We start from the raw sequence: 20187 nt of genomic DNA, 5'->3' as shown, positions 1-20187 counted from the left end.
CTGGCTTAAGTGGTTCTCAAAGGTGGTGTCAGAAGTATTGAAAAGACTTGAAACAATGACAGCTGAGTCTTCTCCCCATAGTTTCTAAAACAACAGAACTAGGGAGAGGCCTAAGAATTTGCATTTCTAACAAGTTCTCAGGTGTTGCTGCTGATATTGGTTCAGGGATCATATCAGAGAACATTATTTAAGATCAAGTATGAGGGGGAAAAAGTTAAAAAGTTACATTATTTCAAAATATGTATATGTCATTTATGCATTTCATTTAAATCACCTAGCTCATTGAAGAGGTATTTCCTTGTGCCTGAGTTACCAACATTACAGAAGCATTCCATTCTACAATTGTATTTCCCTTGAGTAAGAAGGAATTAATATTTTGGAGAGGATAGTATTTATTCATCCAGTTAGGACCACTTCAATGGACATAAAGATAATTTACATGTAAATAATATATGATTCTTATATTTAAGGAGCCTAACAATCAAGTGAATGAAGGTCACCCTATAGACAAATAGACAACAAAGTTATACAATTTATTTTAAAAAGTGCTATAATTTATAGTATTTAAAATATATGTTGTGTTTTATATTTAAACATTTATAATAGAGTCCGCATCTTCTTATATACTGGATCTACTGATCAAGTTGTATGATCCAAACTTGTGCGATGATGGTCTTTGAACAGTTCATGAAAAGTGCATACTATCAAAAAAACTGTGCAGAGGGACCAGCAGTTAGCGTAATGGCTATGTTGCTGGACTCCCACGTAGTCAACCACGGTTTGAGTCCCGGACCCGGTGGCTTAAACTCACGCCGGGCACGTGTGCGTGCGTGCCCAAGATCCCGAGAGGAGAATGGAGGAGAAGGGATTGCAGCGTGGCCATCCCCCCTGGGGGGTTATTTCCTGCTTTCTGTCTCTCTGTCTCTCTCTGTCTGTCTGGCGAGCACACACGCCCTATAGCAAAAACCTCTCAAAAAAAAAAAAAAAACTGTGCATGGATTTCAATTTTTTCCTATCACAATAAACAAATACTTTAATTTTTCTATGAACTTTTTCAAGTCTTCTTAGTTTTTTAAAATTTTCATGATAAAAGGTTTTTAAAGTTCTCAAAAAATTAAAAATAACAACAAAACAATAGCTTCAAATGATTAAAACAAGAATATCTAGCTGATTAGAAACATGCAAGCTTTTACTTTAAGAGGTGCTTGGCATGACAGTTGCTGTTCTGGAATTTCATCTACTCAATCAAATAAGACAGTAAATAATACTATTTTATCCAGCATTCCTTAAAAAATCTAACCGATATGCCTGAACTACCATTTCAAGTACATTCACCAGAACTGTTTTCTAAGCAGATCAATATTTGGTTGTGATTTTTTTTAGCATTTCCTATCAATTACAATGTTTAGTGTTGCTTGAGTAACTATCATATGAACAAGGTAATAGGAGAATTTTACTTCACATGAGCAGATATCTTGGGTTTCTGGTTTTGGTGGCCACCACTAATGCTGTAGCACTTGAAATTTTATTTACTATAAGAACATGATAGCTAACACGGTTGGAACTGGTATAAAATACTAGGTGGCAGAAGTGTCAATTCAAACATGCAATGAAGGTTTGAACCCACATTTTATTATTATTATTTTTTTTTTATTTATTTATTTTAAGAAACTACTCTTGAGGGGACCAGCAATGGCACAATGGCTATGTCTCTGGACTCCCATGTAGTCAACCATGGTTCGAGTCCCAGACCACGTGGCTTAAACTCATGTCAGACACACTGTGTGCTTGTGTGCCCATGATCCCGAGAGGAGAATGGAGAAGGGATTGCAGCATGACCATTCCCCCTGGGGGGTTATTTCTTGCTTTCTGTCTCTTTGTCTATCTCTGTCTTCCTAGCCAGCCCATGTGTCCTATAGCAAAAACCTCTCCAAAAGAAAAAAAAAAAGAAAGAAAGAAACTACTCTTAAACTAAAATTGGCCTGAGTAGACATCTATACTACATGGGTCATTATGTAACAAACTAAAAAATCTAAATTAGGAGCATTTGACAAATAGCTGAGTCTCAGCCAATTGCCGCAAACAAGCTTCATCAACACAGGTGCTGTTCCGATCAGATTCAAATAAGGCGAATACCGAGTTACTACTAATTGAGCTGCTTCTGCATCTCACTTTCATTTTGTGTAGATGACTTTCTTTTATTTGACCATAAATGCTATTCAACCACACTGCAATAGTTGAGTCCTTCTGAAACTATTCTTGTTTTGAGAACTGTCTAATCCATGAATTGCTCTTTGCTCAATTAAACTGTTGAGTTTACTATGCCTAAGGTTTTTCTTTTAATGATTCAAATGAAATAGTTCATGTGACAAAAACTATATTGTACAGGTCACAAATACATGCTATCAATGTTTTTTCCTGCTTATGGGTTCTATTTGAGATCACTGCCCTGAAGCATTGTTTTCAAGATTATTCCTATCAAGGAAAGTTTGATCACAATGGATTACAGAGAAGCGTAAGGTAAGGTATGAGAATGACAGATGTGATTGGCAGACCCTTGAAATGTGGTTATTCCAAATTACAGTGTACATACCCTGCTGTATATAGTACAAAACAAGAAACAAGTAGAATACATTCATAATGATTTTAATAGTGGACATATGGAAATAATACTATTTTGATATATCGTGATAAACAAACTATCAAAATTAAGTTCAAATTTATGGGTTTTTTAATTTTATTTTTTAAAATGTAACTATTAGGGATGAGCAGATGGCATAATGGTTACCGCGCTGGATTCTCACATAGTTGATGAGATTTTGGGTCCCAGACTCAATGGTTTAAAACTCATACCAGGCACGAGTGCATGTGTGACCAAGATCTCAAGAGAAGACTGGAAGGGAAGGGATTGCAGCATGGCCATCCCCTCTGGGGGTGATTTCTAGCTTTCTGTCTCTCTGGTGAGTACATGTGCTCTATAGCAAAAATACTCTCTTTATACTTGAAGATTGAACCTAAAACTTGTTTAGAGAAGGAAATACTTTAAAGTTGTTGCTACTATTGAATACTTTCAAGTGTTTTTACAAAGTACCAATATGAAAGATCTAGTATATTATTTGCATGTCTGTTCCTCTTCAGTAGATTCATTATTTTTAATAATACCCTGGTTTTCAATATATACATAATTTGACACATTGTTTTCTTTCTTTTTTCTAAAGATTTTTTTTAACTTTATTTATTATTATTATTATTTTCGAGTTCGATCAGAGAGAGAAGGAAAGTGAGAAAGCAAGCTGCCAGGTCCAGGACTTGAACCGCAGTCAGCCATGTGGGAGTCCAGTGCCTTTAACCACCACACCACCTGTTAGCCCACACAAATTGTTTATTTTACCTATTTCATCCTCAATCCTGTGAGGCATGAAATTACTTCTGTTTTCTTTTATCTTTCCTTTTTTCAAAGTTCATCACTTTATTTTTTCCATGAGAGGGAGAAAGGAAGAGACATACTCTCAAAAAGTTCTCATGCCCCATTATATCCGTCACGTCAGCCAGTCAGGCTCATGGGCGTGGGGACCCCTGTATGCACCTGGTGTGTACAGGAACATCTTGAGTGAACCCAAGAGCCTTCCAAATGGCGTTAGCATCGTGACGCTGCACTAGTGGTGCTGGTCTCTTCTCTTTTCTCATATGCCTGTTCTAGGAATGGAGCAGCATAAAGCAACATTACTCATAATTTTGTCATTCATTCAATATCACGGTCAATAAATCTCTCCTATTTTTGAAAACCTGCTATACTTTTATATATTGGCTGTCCTTAATATTACTCTTAGAGCCCAATATGCTACTTAGCTGTGTGACTCCTCTGGGCCTTGTTACACTATCATTTAAATTTAGACATTGCATCTGTGACTCATTGGAGATAATGGCATTACAAAGTTACTCCTTAGAAACATTAAACATAAAGATTTTAATTAGATCAGCCAATGGCACGTTGGTTAAGGTGCTGGATACAACGTGGCCGATTGCATAGTTCAAGTCCTAGGCCCAGTGGCTTGAAAAATGTGCATTTGTGTGCATGGCCAAAAATCCCAAGAAGAGAAAGGAGGAGAAGGGATGTGGTGTGAGCATTCTCCTTGAGGATAACAAGAGAGTACTTTCTCACTTTTCCTCTTTTGCTCTTTCTCTATGTCTGTTTCTCTTCGATGAACACACATATCCACCAGGAAAAAAAAAATTCAGTCAATGGTAGGCTGGGAAATAAAGCAATATTACAAAGTCCAAATTTTTGTCTTTTCTCAATAATAACCCACATTTTTAGCAAAGCTGGCTACAACTCTGAAATGAGGTCTCCGCCAAAATAATTTGGGAATAGTAGCTTATGTAGCTTATGCTGTGTAAACACAGCCATCTGTAATACGACCACAATTGCCTGGTACTGGCTAGTGATCAGTGATGTGAGCAAACTCTTCTCATATGTTAGATGACCTTATGTGAAGTGGGCCTAGAAATGCAAGTTCTAGGCGGACTATTAATACAGCAAATAATTTGCCCACTTTGGGCTATCAATTTTGCAGAACATGGGAGAGAGACTGTCAAAACAGACCTTGCGTTTCTTTTGCACTTTAAATTTATGGATTTGTCTCTATATTATAAACACTTTGAAAATTTCTTCATCTTTTTTCTCATGCTGCAGTATAGCTTTCCAAACATTTGGTGGCTCCAAACATTGCAAATTGATTATTTTGGAATTTTATAAATTAGAAATCTGAAATGGGCATGGCAGGACTAAATTTACGATGTTGGTTTCTACTGTGTTACGTTTAGAGAACACTGGGGTCAGCTTATACCTTGGCCTTTTCCACTTCTGGAGATCATCAACATTCCTTCATCATTGACCAACTTCATCTTCAAAGCCAGTCCCTTCAATTTGTCTGTTTTTTGTTTGTTTGTTTGATCGATCCATGTTTGATTAAGATGGAAAAGAATAGCCAATTTTTGCAGTTTGTTTGTTTGTTTATGCCTTTCTTTCTTCCATGAGTGAGAGAGACAGAGAGATAGAGAGACAGAAAGACAGATAGAAACAGTCCACCAACAGGGCCCCCATATCATAATCCATCCCCAGCTTTCGGGTAGCCCTTGATCACGGGCAAGTACATGACCAGCATACTCAGGGGAAGTATCTGGACTTGAACCAGGAAGCTTTCCTTGTGAGATTGCCTCATAAAGTCATGTTTTTACCACTGTGCTACTGTCTGCCCCAGGATCTTTACTTGTAAAGGCTCGTGGAATTAGGTAAGGTCCAGGATAATTTCCATACCTCAAGGGCCCTTATATAATCATATTTGCAAAGTCTCTTTTCCCATACAGAACAATTTATTAACAAAATCTGATATTTGGAATGGAGGGGTTTTGTTTGTTTGTTAAAAAGAAGGGACATTACTTTATTTATTGCACCTCCTATTATCTTGAGTATTTCCACAGGATATATATGTATTAAAGCAGGAATTCTCTTTCTTTTATTTCACACAGATATTCTGCCAAAGAACATATCTCAAAGCTATAAAAATATATCCCAACCAATAAAACAACCAAAATCATTTTTTAAAGCTATTTATCTTATGATAACATCTTTAAGTCATCTAATCTTCTACTGGAATCAAGAGTTTTTAAAAATATTAACATGAATACATTAAAAAAGTTCATAAGAAGCAAGATTAATATTTACTTTATATTCTTCTTCTTTTTACCATGACAGGTTTTTGAAATATTACATTTTTTACAGACAAAAGTAATTTTGAAAAAAAATCGAAGGATAAATCTTATTTAAGAGTCAAAGTAATGGGATTTTAGAAAAGCTTCTTTACATTTTCTTTCGGATTGATCATCTTTCAGAAAGAATAAATATTAGTTCATCATCAATTAAAATGTGTTCAGTGTATAAATCAGCATTCCTGTGAGAAACAGAACCAATAGGAAATACATGTCTATGTATTTATCTAGCTATTTGCATTTATCTATCAAGAGATTTTTGGTTTTTTGAGAGAGAGATTTTTGCTATAGGGCATGTGCATTTGCCAGAAAGAAAGAGAGAGACAAAAAGCGAGAAATCATTCTCCAGTGCAGATGGCCATGCCGCAACCCTGTCTCCTTTATTCTCTTCTCAGGACCTTGGGCTCACACACGTATGTGCCCAGCATGAGTTTAAGCTGCTGGATCCAAGACCCAAACCAAGGTCAACTATGTGGGAATCCAGCAATGTAACCATTACGCTGACTGCTGGTCCCAAGAGATTTACCTTATTCAATTTGCTCTCTTAATGTTGAGGCTGGAAAATCTGAAATTTGTAGCTATCAGTGTGGAAATGCAGGTAAGAGTTGATGTTGCAGTCTTCAATCTGAAGTAACCTGCAAGTGAGCCAAGAGACTGGAAATTTGGCAAGGTTTCTATGTTACGGTCTTGAAGAAGAATTGCTTCTTTTTTGGGAAATCTTTGTCTTTTTTCTTTTAAGGCCTTCAGCAAATTGAATAAAGGACTCACATTATGGAGGGTAATCCAATTTTACTTTAATTCAGCTGATTGTAAATGTTAATAACATTTGTAGATAACCTTCAGAGTAACTTCTAAACTTTGTATAAATAAAAAAAAAAATGCTCTGTAGCTTAACAAAGTTGACAGATAAAAAAGCTACATCTTATATTTGCAGAACTTATGCAACGAAAGCTTCCCTTAAGAGCACACTATTTTGGGGGACCAGTAGTTAGCGTAATGGCTAGGCCGCTGGACTCCCACGTAATCCACCGCGGTTCGCATCCTGGACCCGGTGGCTTAAAACTCATGCTGGGTGCATGTTTGTGCATGCCCAAGATCCCAAGAGGAGAATGGAGGAGAAGGGATTGTGGGGTGGCCATCCCCCTGGGTGATTTCTCACTTTCTGTCTCTCTGTCTCTTTCTCTCTGTCTGTCGAGCACATGCGCCCTATAGCAAAAACCTCTCAAAAAAGGGGGAAAAAAGCACACTATTTATATGAAAACATTTTAAAATAAGGTTTGTTCTGATATTTATTTATTCTATAGTTATTTATCGAATGCTTACTACATATAACATTCCCTCCATGTATGTGACTGCATGTACAAAGCTCATCTCTTGTTTGTGTTAGTCACAGTGTTCTGCTAAACACTGGTCGTGTAAAGAGGAATGGCGCGCTGTCCCTAACTTCAAGAAAATTGTTGTCTAATAACCACAGCAAAACATTCTTGATACTAGGAAGATTGTGAACGCAGTAGCATGGCTGCAGTACAAAAGGAGTGCCCAAGACGTGTGCATGGGAAGTCACACTTGAAGAAACGGCCTATAAACAGAGTAAAAAGGCCCATTACAAGCAGATCAGGGACCCAAAGCAGCAAATGTCATTGCCTCTTTAGAGAAGCGAACACTTCGGTATATCTTGGATGTAGGGCTTACAAAACAGAGTCATACTGTGAAGAGTGTTGGATGTCAGGCCAACTTTGTCTTAGAAACTAGGCGTTGAAGTAGTGTCTGATTACCGTGAAGGATCCAGATTTACTTGCAGTTCTTACACAGGACACTTCCTTTTGCAGAAGGATACACACTTCTACGTGCTTCCTCCCTGTTTTAGTCCAAGTGTGCTGCTGATTTCTGAACCGAAATACCTGAGGTTGGGTAATCCATAAAAAATAGATTTTATTTTCCAGAGTTCTGCACGCTGCAAGTTCAACATCAAGGTACCAGCAGTTAAGGTAGTGTGTTGTCCTCTGCTTCTAAGAAAGTGCCTTCTTACTGTGTGAAGACAAACATTGTATCTTCACATTGTGGAGGTGGAAGGGAAAAAAGAAGGCCATTTTAAAAGACTTTTTAATAAGGGCTTTAGGGGCCGGCAGGTGGCGTGGTGAATGGTGCTGGACTCCCACATAGCTGACCACGGTCCGAGTCTTGGACCTGGTGGATTGCTTTCTCACTTTCCCTCTCTCCCCCCCCCCCTTTATTGTCAAATTAAAATAAATCAATAAAGTTAAATAAAAATAATTATTTAAAAGAATAATAAATGCTTTAGCCCATGGGCAGAGCTCTCATGATTTAATTTTCCCCCAAAGTCTTCCTCTCTTAATACTACCTCAAAGGTAGTCATACTTCAATCATTGATTTTGGGGATATATTAAAATCATAGCATTCCTCAAAGTGTCTAAATGCAGATGTCATAGAGATTCTCATTCAGTGTTTCTAGATATTGAGGTGAAAATAATTTTTAATCATTATAAGTCTTTAATAACTTTCACAGAAGATACTGATTTATAATGCTATAAGAATCACATTGTTTAAGGACTATAAATTACAAGGGAAGAATAGATTTTTTTCTCTAGTTTGATGCTCATTCTTATGGATCCAGGGCACAAAACAGAGAAATGAAATAATTTCCTTGTTAAATATCTCTCCATAAAATGTTAAATGCTTATTGAAGATAAAAGGTTTTGTTTTTGTTTCAAATCACATCTGATTTTGTAAGGATCAGATATATTGAAGTGTTCTACTTAGGTTGCAGGCATATTCATGTATGAGTGTGCTCATTTCTATGGTGTATAATAAATTACCACAAACTCAGCATCTTAAAACAACACATATTTAATGTCTTTGTTTCTGTGCATCAGAAACTCAGCCACTGTATAATTGAATTTTCTGTATCAGGGTCTAACCATGCTGCAATCCACATGTTGGCCATGGCTTTGGTCTCATCAGAGGTTCTATGATAAGGGTCACTTCTAAGCTCTCCCAAGTCAGCAGACTTACCTCCTTCTGCCTGTAGGACTGCAGCACCCGTGTTCTAGCTCCCTGCCAGCTCAGGGCTCTTTCAGCTCCTATGGGCTTCCAGAAATTTCTTGCCCCATCATAGGCCCCTTCACAAATGGCAGCTTCCTTTCAAGCCCAGCAAGAAGAATCTTTCCATTCATTCGATATCTTAATACATGATTGCATTGCCAGCAGAAATACTTGAGGCTAGGTGATTTATAAAGAACTAGGGTTTTATTAACTCATGACTCAGGCAGCTGGGAAGTTTGAAGGTAAAAGCCTGGCATCAGGCCAGCCTACAGCATGACAAAGGAAACATGGAGGATGGCGAGTACATGCAAAAAGAGAATGTGCCCTGACATCTCTCTTTTATAATAACCAGCCCTCTCATAAACTGACCCATTCTGATGAGCGCTAGAACTCACAGTGTCTCTCACCCCATCGTTCATCTATTCATGAGATGGCTGCCTGTGTAACCAATCACAAGGTCCCGTCACCATCCTCTAGGCCTTATCACCTCCCATCATCAAATTCCAAAACATGAAACTTTGGGAGCCAAACCGGGATCTGAACCATTAAGTCTGCTAAAAGGGAATCTCACATAGACACAGGAGAGATCTTTCATCACCTTTGCTCTGTTACCTCATCACAAAAGCGACATCCAATTAATTTGCCACTTTCTTACAGTTAGAAATACTTAAAAATCTCAACTCTATTTAAGAGGAGGAGAGCTCAGAAAGGTGTGGTTATCACAAGGTGTTAATTATTTGGAATTATGCTGGAACCAACTATGACAATGAGATATAAAACCAGCTCATGTTGAAATCTTCTGGACACTAACATTCTTGAAGCATTTTGGATCAATATGTAAAAATTATTTTCATAATGCACTAATATATTTCAAAATACTCAAACACTACATCTATTCATAACTGCTAAGAAAAAGGTAAAAATGCGTTTTTTACTATAAAGAAGTTTAGGGAGCACTAGTAATTAAGAGGGAATTGCAACACCAATCAGCATAGATAACTACTGTTCTTCATAGTCAATTTAGGTTATTTAATATTTGCTATCTTTGTTGCATAGCTTTATTTTATATGTATAAGTATGCATGCATGTGTGTGCATAGGGATATATACATTATACACACACACACACACACACGCACACGTTCAAGTTTTTAATACCCAAAAGCACTGAAACTGAAACTTTATCTTGTTGGTGAATATGTATGTCTATGTTGAATTGTTGACTAGCACAGATTTGCATTAAACCTATGAAAATCCAAAACAAGATATAAAATGATCCCAAACATTCTGTTTTTGCAACATTAAGTTTAATAGATCAATCTCAATTTCCCTGTAGGAGGGCAAGTGTTTCCACCTCTCCAAATCTTCTAGAAAAGACTTAGTTTTGGTAGAATGAGCACATCCTTCTACATATCTGACAGCAAAGGATCGCAGTGCTTTAATATCCTAAAGTTCAATGTATTGCTTTATGATAAAAATGGTCCACAGGAGAGGATCACCAATGTCCTGTCAAGCTTGAGAACAAACGTTAATAGTGACCAGAATGAGAAGGTCTTGATATATATCAGTGTTTGCTATCAGTAGAGATATTTTATTTCTCAAGTTAGTTAACCATCATACCTACGAAGCTGTAACTAACAAGTTAAAGTATTCACACCTTCTCCTAGCAAGTGCACTATTTGTGCATCTTTACAATTATTAGGCTGTGGACTAGAATTTTCATCTCACACCCACCATTTGTGTACATTCTAATTTTGGACACAATTTGAATATTTACATGAAATGAATTCTGAATGCTTTCCCTCTTGTTTGAATTGAATTCAATTGCTTTGTTTCACTTCGTGAATCTTATTCAATGAAAACCAACAGAGGGAAAAAAATGCATATAGTAATTTATGCTTCATTTTGTCCTGGGATTTTTGTTTGTTTGTGTGTCTGTTGTTTATTTCCCTCTAGCTACAGAAAATAGATATCCCTATATTGCCTAGATTATAAGGGGATCTTCAAAAAAGCTGTGAAAAACTATTCCTGGCTTTCAAAAAGAATTTGTACCAATAAACTTGCGCTGTGAATTCCATTTTTCATGAACTTCTGGAGTCTTTTCAGATTTTGTTTTGATCAGCTTCTTTACCTTGCCTTTCTCACTCTTCTGTATTCCATATTCACATGCAAACAAAGACAACCCAATATATTAAGAGTATTTAAAATGAAGTGCATTCAAAAATCAGAGTATTTGCAAAACTTGTCAGCAATGTTTAGAGCTTCTATTTCAGTCACCGTACTTTATCCAGTAGAATTAATATTGTCCACTCACAAGCATATACTAGTGAAAGGCAATTTACATGACTCTTGAGTAGGTATTAAGTTTGAAATATTGTCCTTTAATGGACAGATAAAACATATATGTATCCTGACAACATATCGAACTAGATAGATTTAAATAATTAACTAATATTAAGGCAAATTACATGACAAATCATCTCCCTTCCATTGTTCAAAAAAGATAGGCCTAGCCTGTGAAAGTTGTTTACTTTTTCCTTATATACAGCCTGATTTCATATTATCGTAAATAACAGTTGCTATGTATTCTATTGTATTTACAAAAACTCTTATTGCTGTAATAACCACGATATAGACTATAACCCACTTGTTCCTTCATTTAGTCATTTGTTAATGTATACAGCACTTATAAAGGCTTACCTTGTACTACCCATAGTACATGATCCATGGGTTAGGGATGTACCCTCAACAAAAAGAGATGCAAATAATTAGAAACAGATACAGAAAATTTACGTTTTTTTATACAGGTTTGGGAATGTTAATCTTTATTCCTTTTCTCCCATAGACTTTTCAAGTGAAACTTCCCATTCCTACCTCGTCCCTACCATGTTTTCCTACAGTTCCATCTGCCTCAGTGATGAAACTTCACATTGTATAATCTAGTCCTTCCACTCCTTGATCACAGTGACTGAATCAGGGAATTGACATAGCACTCACACATGCACTTGACTGGCAGTTACAGTCTATAAAATAGACTTAGGAAGATAATACCAAATATACTTTCTTTTATTGAAATTTGAGCTAAGTGTACATAATATATAAGCTTTTGATTGGTACAGGTATTTCTGAAAAGCCATTTGATTGATTTTGGTTAGAGAAGCTACTTTCGGCCACGTTTCTCTGAAGTCAGAATGGCACATTACTTCCTATCAGTACCCGAGTTGCACTGCATGTTTTTGAAGACTATGATAGGTAAACTGGGATTGGTTGTCCTGGGAATCTATTAAGCAGAAACCTAACAGGTATTGTTATTCAAGTAAACGGGGCTGGAAAGATTTTATAATCCTGGAGAATGTGGTTTTGTTTTGTTTTGGAAAGAAGTTGAATTGTCAAAATATTTTAAGCTGGATGATCTATGTATAATCCGTCTCAGTAATAAACTGACACCTCTCATCACGCCATTTCTTGTCAGTTTTAAATGAGAAAACAAGTGTTGTAAAAACATTATTTGTCATATGATTAAGCAGTCAATCAAATCCGTTTTCTCAAACAGTGGTTAAATGCTTTAGAACTGAGAGGGGCAGAAATTTCAAGGCGGAGTGATAGACTTTGGAATGTGGACTATATGGTTAAAATTATTGTAAATGACTGAGTTTTCCAATGAGGACCACAAAAGAGTCTTAATTTTGTATGTTCTTTCTGCAATGAAAGATTCTATGTCTTTTCCCATTCCTGAAACTCAGTGGCTTTTCTTAACTGCCTGATGTATTACACAAAGATGGCATACTTGCTTATCTTGGTCTTTGGCAGGTTTGTTTTTTTTTTAAAGAGCCATCATGCTGTGAGATGCTCAAATTTGACAAAGTAGAGAGACTCCATGCAAAGGATGACTGTAGGAGTTTTGGCTGACAGTGCAACTGAAACCCCAACTGAGAGCAGGTAATAAATCACCATCTTTGTGAGTCAACCAGTTTAAAAGTAGATCCTCTAGTACTTAGTTTGGTTGGTCCAGCAAACCTTCTTTAAGCAAAGATAAGCTCCTCATGAAATCCTTGCAAGATTTACCCAAGCTACAGAAACAGAAACCAAAGAAATGATTGTTTTTTCTTGTAGGCTGTTAAGTTTTATAGTTTTTCAAAAGGTCGTAATAGGTAAATAATAAAATCAGCAACTAATACATTGTGCTGTCCTTCATTTTAGTAGTTTCTTTCTTTCATGAGAGAGTTAGAAAGTGAAAAGAATGAGAGATAGATACCTTTGACAGAGTCTTCACACTCTAACCCACCCTTCAAGCATTTAGAGAATCAGGACCATGGGTACACCTCACACATTCAAGTCAACCAGGAATCTGAATCGGGGCCTTCTCATATGGTTCCAAAATAATTCAGTGGCACCCTGATGCCTACACCATTGTGGTTAGTGAAAGAGAACATGCAAGGGACAGAGAGAGCAATGCAGGTAATTGTAATAAAGCCTTGCTACATGATTACCCTCTGTGCACCAGCCTTCCACTTAGCTAGGACCACAGACATCACAGCTGTGCCTGATCTATTTAAGTTCAGCTGGGAACCAGTTTGTGAAATTCAGGGATAGTGGGTCATACAGAGCAAGAGATAACAAATAGTGTAAATTGTCATTGCTCATCCTGTTATGGTGAGATTGAATCTATAACTAATCATAGAACTTACATCCATGATGGCTGGTCCTCTGTAAATCATGCTTTTAAACACCTCCTCCTTATTGTACTGTTTATATGCATATACCATTCATCTCTTCTATTCATTGACTAGTTTATTGCAACCAGGAAACAAAGGGAAAAATGATGGCAAATAGGTTCACAAAGGAGACTGAGAAATAAAGGGCCCATAAATCTCATTAGCACAATGCCCTTGATGCATATTAATAATTTTAGAGAGTTCATTTGCTATAGGGCATGTGTGTTCTGCAGAGAAACAAGAGAGTGACAGAGAAAGCAAGACATTACCTCCCGAGGGGATGGCCATGCCACAATTCCTTCTCCTTCGTTCTCCTCTCAGGATTTTGGGCACACATACACATGTGCCCAGAGTGAATTTCAAGTCACCAGGTCTGGGACTTGAACTGTGGTAGGTTATGTGGGAATCCAGCAGTGTAACCATTATGCCATAGGCATTATATGCCATGGGCAGACCCCAGGAAAATCCCCTTGAAATTGGTCTTCAAATGTCCACTTGAATGAGAGGCCAAGGATGGAAGACGACATTCACAGGAAAAAGTAGCACAGGTAAAATTATGAATCATTTCTCATTAGAGGTCATGACTTTTACAAGAACTAATGCAGGAAGTCTTAGATAGGGAATGGGAAGATGAAGTTTCATGTAGAAGAAGAATCTATAGGAGGGAGGCATGTGTATATCCCATTCTACTAGGTTAAAATTTGATCTTGAATGTAATAGAATGTTGCAAAAGACTGTCAGCAAGGAATGGCATGGTTGGATTTGTGTTTTAGAAAGAACATTTCAAAAGTGAATGATTAAAAGTGGAGAGGTCAGTGTATTCATAGAGGGTATTGTTAACCCAGTTAACGGATGAATGAGGGCAGATACAAAAATATGAACACCTTATAATCAACTGAATCTGCCTATTGATTATCTGTGCAGATAAAAGTAAATAGAATGTGAAGAAACTCCAGAGAGATAAGTTGTCTGGTAATGGTGAAAAAAAGGTCAGTTTAAATAGGGTCACATGAGAAATAATCAATTCAACTTTCACAAGGTTACACAAGGTCACACTCTTACTCTTACCTAGTTTCTTAGACCAAAAGCCTTGCCTCTGTCTTTTATTTTCTTTCTCTATTAAAACACTACACAATGTCCATCATTATATCCCCAAACGTAGAAAAGATATTGAATGATGAAGTAGGGAGATTAATGTCTCTGTATTGACTGACATGCATGACATTCCCTTTTGAAAAAGCAATGTAATACACTGTAAAATTATATGTAACCCAATGTAATATAAAGAAGATTATGATGATAATAATAACCTTCTCTGATACATCTTAGTCTTCAAAATGTTCTCAACTGCAGACTGATAAACTGATGCGTGTGTTCAGGCACTTTCACCTTCAGGTTAATGAGGCTGGAGCTTGCTGAGTGAGGAAAAGTCTGTTGTAAGATGAAGTCAGAGTGGCAGTTGGGATAGAGCATGACTTGGATTTGCAGCCTATGGTAAATCACTTGGAATTTATTTTATATTTGTAAATGAGTTTCTGCAGTCCTTTCACTAACCAATCTAAGGATCCCTTGAAAGAATTTGTAACTTTATTTATTTATTTATTTTAATTTGACCAGAGAAGGTGAGAGACATAGAGAGATGAGAAAGAGAGAGAGAGAAAGTGAGAAAGCAAACTGCCAGGTCCTGGACTAGGGTCGTAGTCAGCCATGTGAGAGTACAGTGCCCTTAACCACCACACCACCTGCCAGCCGCACCCTTGAAGATTTTAAACAAAATTGCTGTCAAGAAAATTGCACTGATGTTGGGAACCAGCAGTTAGCATAATGGCTATGTCGCTGGACTCCCACGTAGTCAACCGCGGTTCGCGTCCCAGACTCGGTGGCTTAAAACTTACGCTGGGCACGTGTGCGTGCGCGCCCAAGATCCCGAGAGGAGAATGGAGGAGAAGGGATTGCGGTGTGACCATCCCCCCTGGGGGGGTGATTTCTCGCTTTCTGTCTCTATGTCTCTCTCTGTCTGGCAAGCGCACATGCCCTGTAGCGAAAACCTCTCAAAAAAAAACAAAAAAAAAATTGATTGTAAGGTAGTGAGGCTGGAAATAGCTAGAAGGCTCTTCTCAATGAAAACTGAAGTTGATGAATTTTTTTCCTTTGCCAAATTAAACTACTTCGCAATCTCAAGGCATTATCTCTGTTCTGTCTTTACCTGGGTGGTTCTGTTCCTCACGTTACACATGGCTTATGAGCACAGGATAAAACACCGTCAGAATTCTTTCGATATCCTTCAGAGTAGCTTTACTTCTTGTCATACACTGACCAACAACTATGCTTTGGTTTTTCAAAGCACTTAGTACTGTAAGATGTCATATTATTTATTTGCTTGTTTCTATTCTGTATTTCACCATAAAAATGTAAGAGACATGAGGACAGGAAACATATTTTTGTTGTTGCCACTGTATTCTCTCACCATACCTAGCATAGTGCATAGATTGAAATATGTATTCAACACCTAATAAGTGAACACAGAAAAATAAAATTTGGGATGTATTTGCTTAGAGATGACCACTAAATGAGACTGTCCAAGAATAAATGACTGTCGGAACCAGCAGTTAGCGTAATGGCTATGTCGCTGGACTCCCACGTAGTTGACCGTGGTTCATGTCCCGGACCCGGTGGCTTAAAACTCACGCCGGGCGCGTGTGCATGTGTGCCCAAGATCCCGAGAGGAGAATGGAGGAGAAGGGATTGCGGCGTGACCATCCCCCCTGGGGGGTGATTTCTCGCTTTCTGTCTCTATGTCTCTCTCTGTTTGTCTGGTGAGCGCACGCGCCCTACAGTGAAAATCTCTCCAAAAAAAAAAGAATAAATGACTGTTTTAGCCTTAAGGATGAGGAGAATTTTGACATACACTAACAATTTATGGACTGACAACAAAGAAGAGGAATTAAAAGAAAACAAGGTTCTATTGAGTGTAAGGCACTATACGCTGTACTTAATATATTTTAACTCATAAGCCACCAAAGGAGTATAACATGTTTTCTTTGAATAGCTCATAGTTATTTAAATAACATGTGTATGTTTTAAGTAAGATGGGTTACATTTGTTAAAATCCATGGAATGATTTTCAGAACTCTGAAAAACTTACGTGTAAAATACAGCGTTCACTGAACTCAATATTGACAAATATTTATCTTTTTAGCATAACAAATAGATAAGTTATTTGCATTTGGAAGAAATATTTCTTGGATATATTGGTCACTAAACAGTGAAGTAGCATTTCATGGTCACTTTATATTTACCTGCCTTGCATAAAGCTAGATTTTACTAACAATAAAGTTTGTCTCTGATAAAATGCCTGCAGAAACATTGTTCATGTTAAATTATAACCAGATACTCATGCTTCCATTGCCAGACCATCAATAAAACAATTGAAAGTTTATAGCACAGAGGTTCATGGTACCTAGTGTTGTTACTGTGACATATTATGCTACCTTGTGCTGTATCCTACTTTAATTCAGACATTAACTTATGTGACTGCTATTCTTTAGCTCAAAAAGATAGTTTCTCATTTCCTCCAAAAGCTATAATATGCATATTTTAGGCTACAAAATATATCTATTTTCCCAGTAGTATCAATTATTTATTGGGATTATTCGTGATATACTAGTAAACATATTTTGAATTAAATCATGAAAATAATTTAAGAAATAAAATAAGTGAATAGCTGCAAGTTAATAAGATTCTGGGGCATGTGAATATATTACTTCAACTTTGAAAGCAGACTATAAGGTAGTGTTCCAGTTTTTTCCCATCTATGCTCCTCAGACTTGGTTTTTCATTGACTTTTCCCTCAAATTTTTAAGAAACTTAATTCTTAGATGAAACAAATATTAGGCCAAAGGAATAGGATCATAAGGAGTTTGGGGAACTAAAATTAATTTTTCTAAAAGATTCAGTAGTATCATTCCTATATGTGAATGTTAAAGATGTACATACCTTTCATCGCCATTCACACACACTCACAGGCACACACACAATTTACATCTTACAAATCTTATAACACTGTAGAAAACACAATCTATACCTGGGGAAAAAATAGAGAGTTTGGTTATAGCCTGCTAATTAATACATCCCCAAGTCTCCAAGTTTTTATATTTAAATATACATACTCTTGTGGATTGTTAGTGGCGGGAGGAAAACAAATGAAAATGATAATAGATACTGAATTACCAACACACTATTAAATGTAAGAAAGTTTTATTTTTACTTCTTCTTACCTTTTGCTCAACAATAATTCTTGAACCAAGGATTTTTACCGGCAAATAAGACTGAGAAACACCAAATTAAGTTGGTTGTGGACCTCAACGTTAACATAAAAAATGAAAATTATACCCAATGTAGTATACATACAAATGATAAACTGAATATATTTGCTAGTTGTATTTTCACTGGGCATAGATTAACAGTCTTGAGTGAGGATTCTAATATATAGTTGAAAAATACCTTGAGATATAATCCATTCCTTCAAATTCATTAATACATTAATTGAAAATCTTTAGTCTCTTTATTCATACTTCCATTTTAAGAACGAGATGCGTTTCTAGTCCTTTGTGTTGCTTTTTACAGAAATACCTTGAATCTGTATGGTTTATTAGGATAGAGGTCTATGTAACTAAGAGTTCTGGAGGCTGAAAGTCCATGTGCTACATCTGGTAAGAGTCTTCTTGCTGGTAGAAAACATGGCAGACAGCAGTACATGGCAGGACAGAGTAACACAGAGAAGGGCATGTGTTCATACCTGTTTCCATGTGTCCTCTTCTGTACCAATCCTGGGGGATCCACCCTGATCCTAATCTCCTTCCCAAGCCCTGCCCCTTATCACCATAGTTAAATTGTTTTTCATCCTCTTAAATCGCACCACAAGCAAATCTCAATACAGAAATTTTGGAGAGACATATACAAACCATAACAGATGGAGACTTGTGGAAATAAAACACCATATCTGATGTCGTACAATTAGTTATCAAAGAGAGGATATCAAAACAGTCTCTAAGTTTTCCATTGCCTATTTTATTAACTATACTACACTTTTCAATTTCAAGAAAAAAATCTCAAAAACCTAGGTTAACATTATTCAAATTACAGAATTCAGTTAAGTAAATACTTAGAACTTGAGAGAAACCAAAGTAATTGCATAATTGAGATATCTATAGGGTTAGAGGATAAAGAATGCAAAAATGCTTCCAGAAATTCATATTTAAATAGGGCCTTTACCATGTCTTATTTGTGTGATTATCTAACATAAAAATGCATAGAAAAGACATTGAAACTTTATAAAACAGCAAATATACGTGATAGAAAATATGTAATCAAAGAAGAGGAGAATTGAGATTGTTTTACCTGAAAGTCCTAGACAGATTGAATAACTATCTTTAAACTTTTAAAGGTTATGCTTATTAGAATAGTTCCTGGCATTTAACAGAGGAATCAGCATAACACAGGAACTTATAATTTAAAGAATAGGAAAATATTTCCCCTATCTCTAAGGGTTAAATGTCATTAAATTCTTAGATTAAAAAAAAAAATAGAGACTAGCAGATGGTGTAATGGATACATTTCTGGACTCCCACTTACTTGACTGAAGTTCAAGTCCCAGACCCAGTGGCACATGTGCATGTGTGCCCAAAATCCCGAGAGAGAATGGAGAAGGGATTACAGCATGACCATCTCCCTTGGGTGTGATTACTTGCGTTATATGTCTCTGTCTCTCTGGTGAGCACATGTACCCTATAGCAAAATATCTCTTTCTAAAAAATAAATAAATAAATAAATAAATTGTTTTGGTGCTAGCTGTTGGCATAATGGTTAAGGTGCTAGACTCTCACACGGTTGGCCAGAGTTTAAGCCTCACACACTGCATCACAAAAATTACAGTGGGTACATGTGAGTGAATGCCCTGAATCCCAAGGGGAAAATGGGGGAGAAGGAATTGTGGCATGAACTCCCCCTTAGGTGGTAATTTCTCACTTTATCTCTCTGTGTGTCTCTCTCTCTCGTGAGCACACATGCCCTACGACGAAGAGCTAAAAAATAAATAAATGAATAAAAATATTGTTTTTAGAATTCTTTTGAGAACAACATTAGGAAAACATATAGAAAAATAGTACTATGGATAAGAAAACCTATGTTTTCATTGTATTTTAATGACTTTTATAATACATCCTATTGATCTGATCTGACTTACTTTACCACATTTGGGCCACTATGGTGACTTTTGCTCTTTTTGAGTCATGGAAATTTTGAAAACTTGATGAAAATTATATCACCTCTCTCTGAAAAAAATGGCTTGTACATAGCATTTTAATTTCAGGGACATTTATACATGTTATCCAGAGTTTTGTACTAACTAAACAGTTCTATATTCATAGTCTACAATTGCATAAAGTATTTGAATGCTTGGATATAATTTTTAGTTATATCACTTATACCTAATAATAATAGAAAGAAAAGTTGCCTCTTATATAAATGATAATTTTTTGGGGAACAAGAGAGCAGAAATCTAGTCTATTGCTACTGCATTGACTCTCCTAGTGTCTGGTAGGGCATGACATAAAAAAAAAAAAAAAAAAAAAAAAACTTCC

General features: G+C 36.5%; 1 pseudogene; it reads right to left on the bottom strand.

Moving 5' to 3' along the window:
• Positions 1 to 7517: 7517 nt before the first annotated feature.
• Positions 7518 to 20187, bottom strand: part of LOC102489593 (tRNA (cytosine(34)-C(5))-methyltransferase-like) — a 144213-nt pseudogene continuing 131543 nt past the window's right edge.

This window comes from Tupaia chinensis, unplaced genomic scaffold, assembly GCF_000334495.1.
Source record: "Tupaia chinensis unplaced genomic scaffold, TupChi_1.0 Scaffold139612_1, whole genome shotgun sequence".
NCBI classification, from domain to species: Eukaryota; Metazoa; Chordata; class Mammalia; order Scandentia; family Tupaiidae; genus Tupaia; species Tupaia belangeri.
Note: the sequence above shows the minus strand (reverse complement) of the source record. Positions and strands in the feature narration are given on the sequence as shown.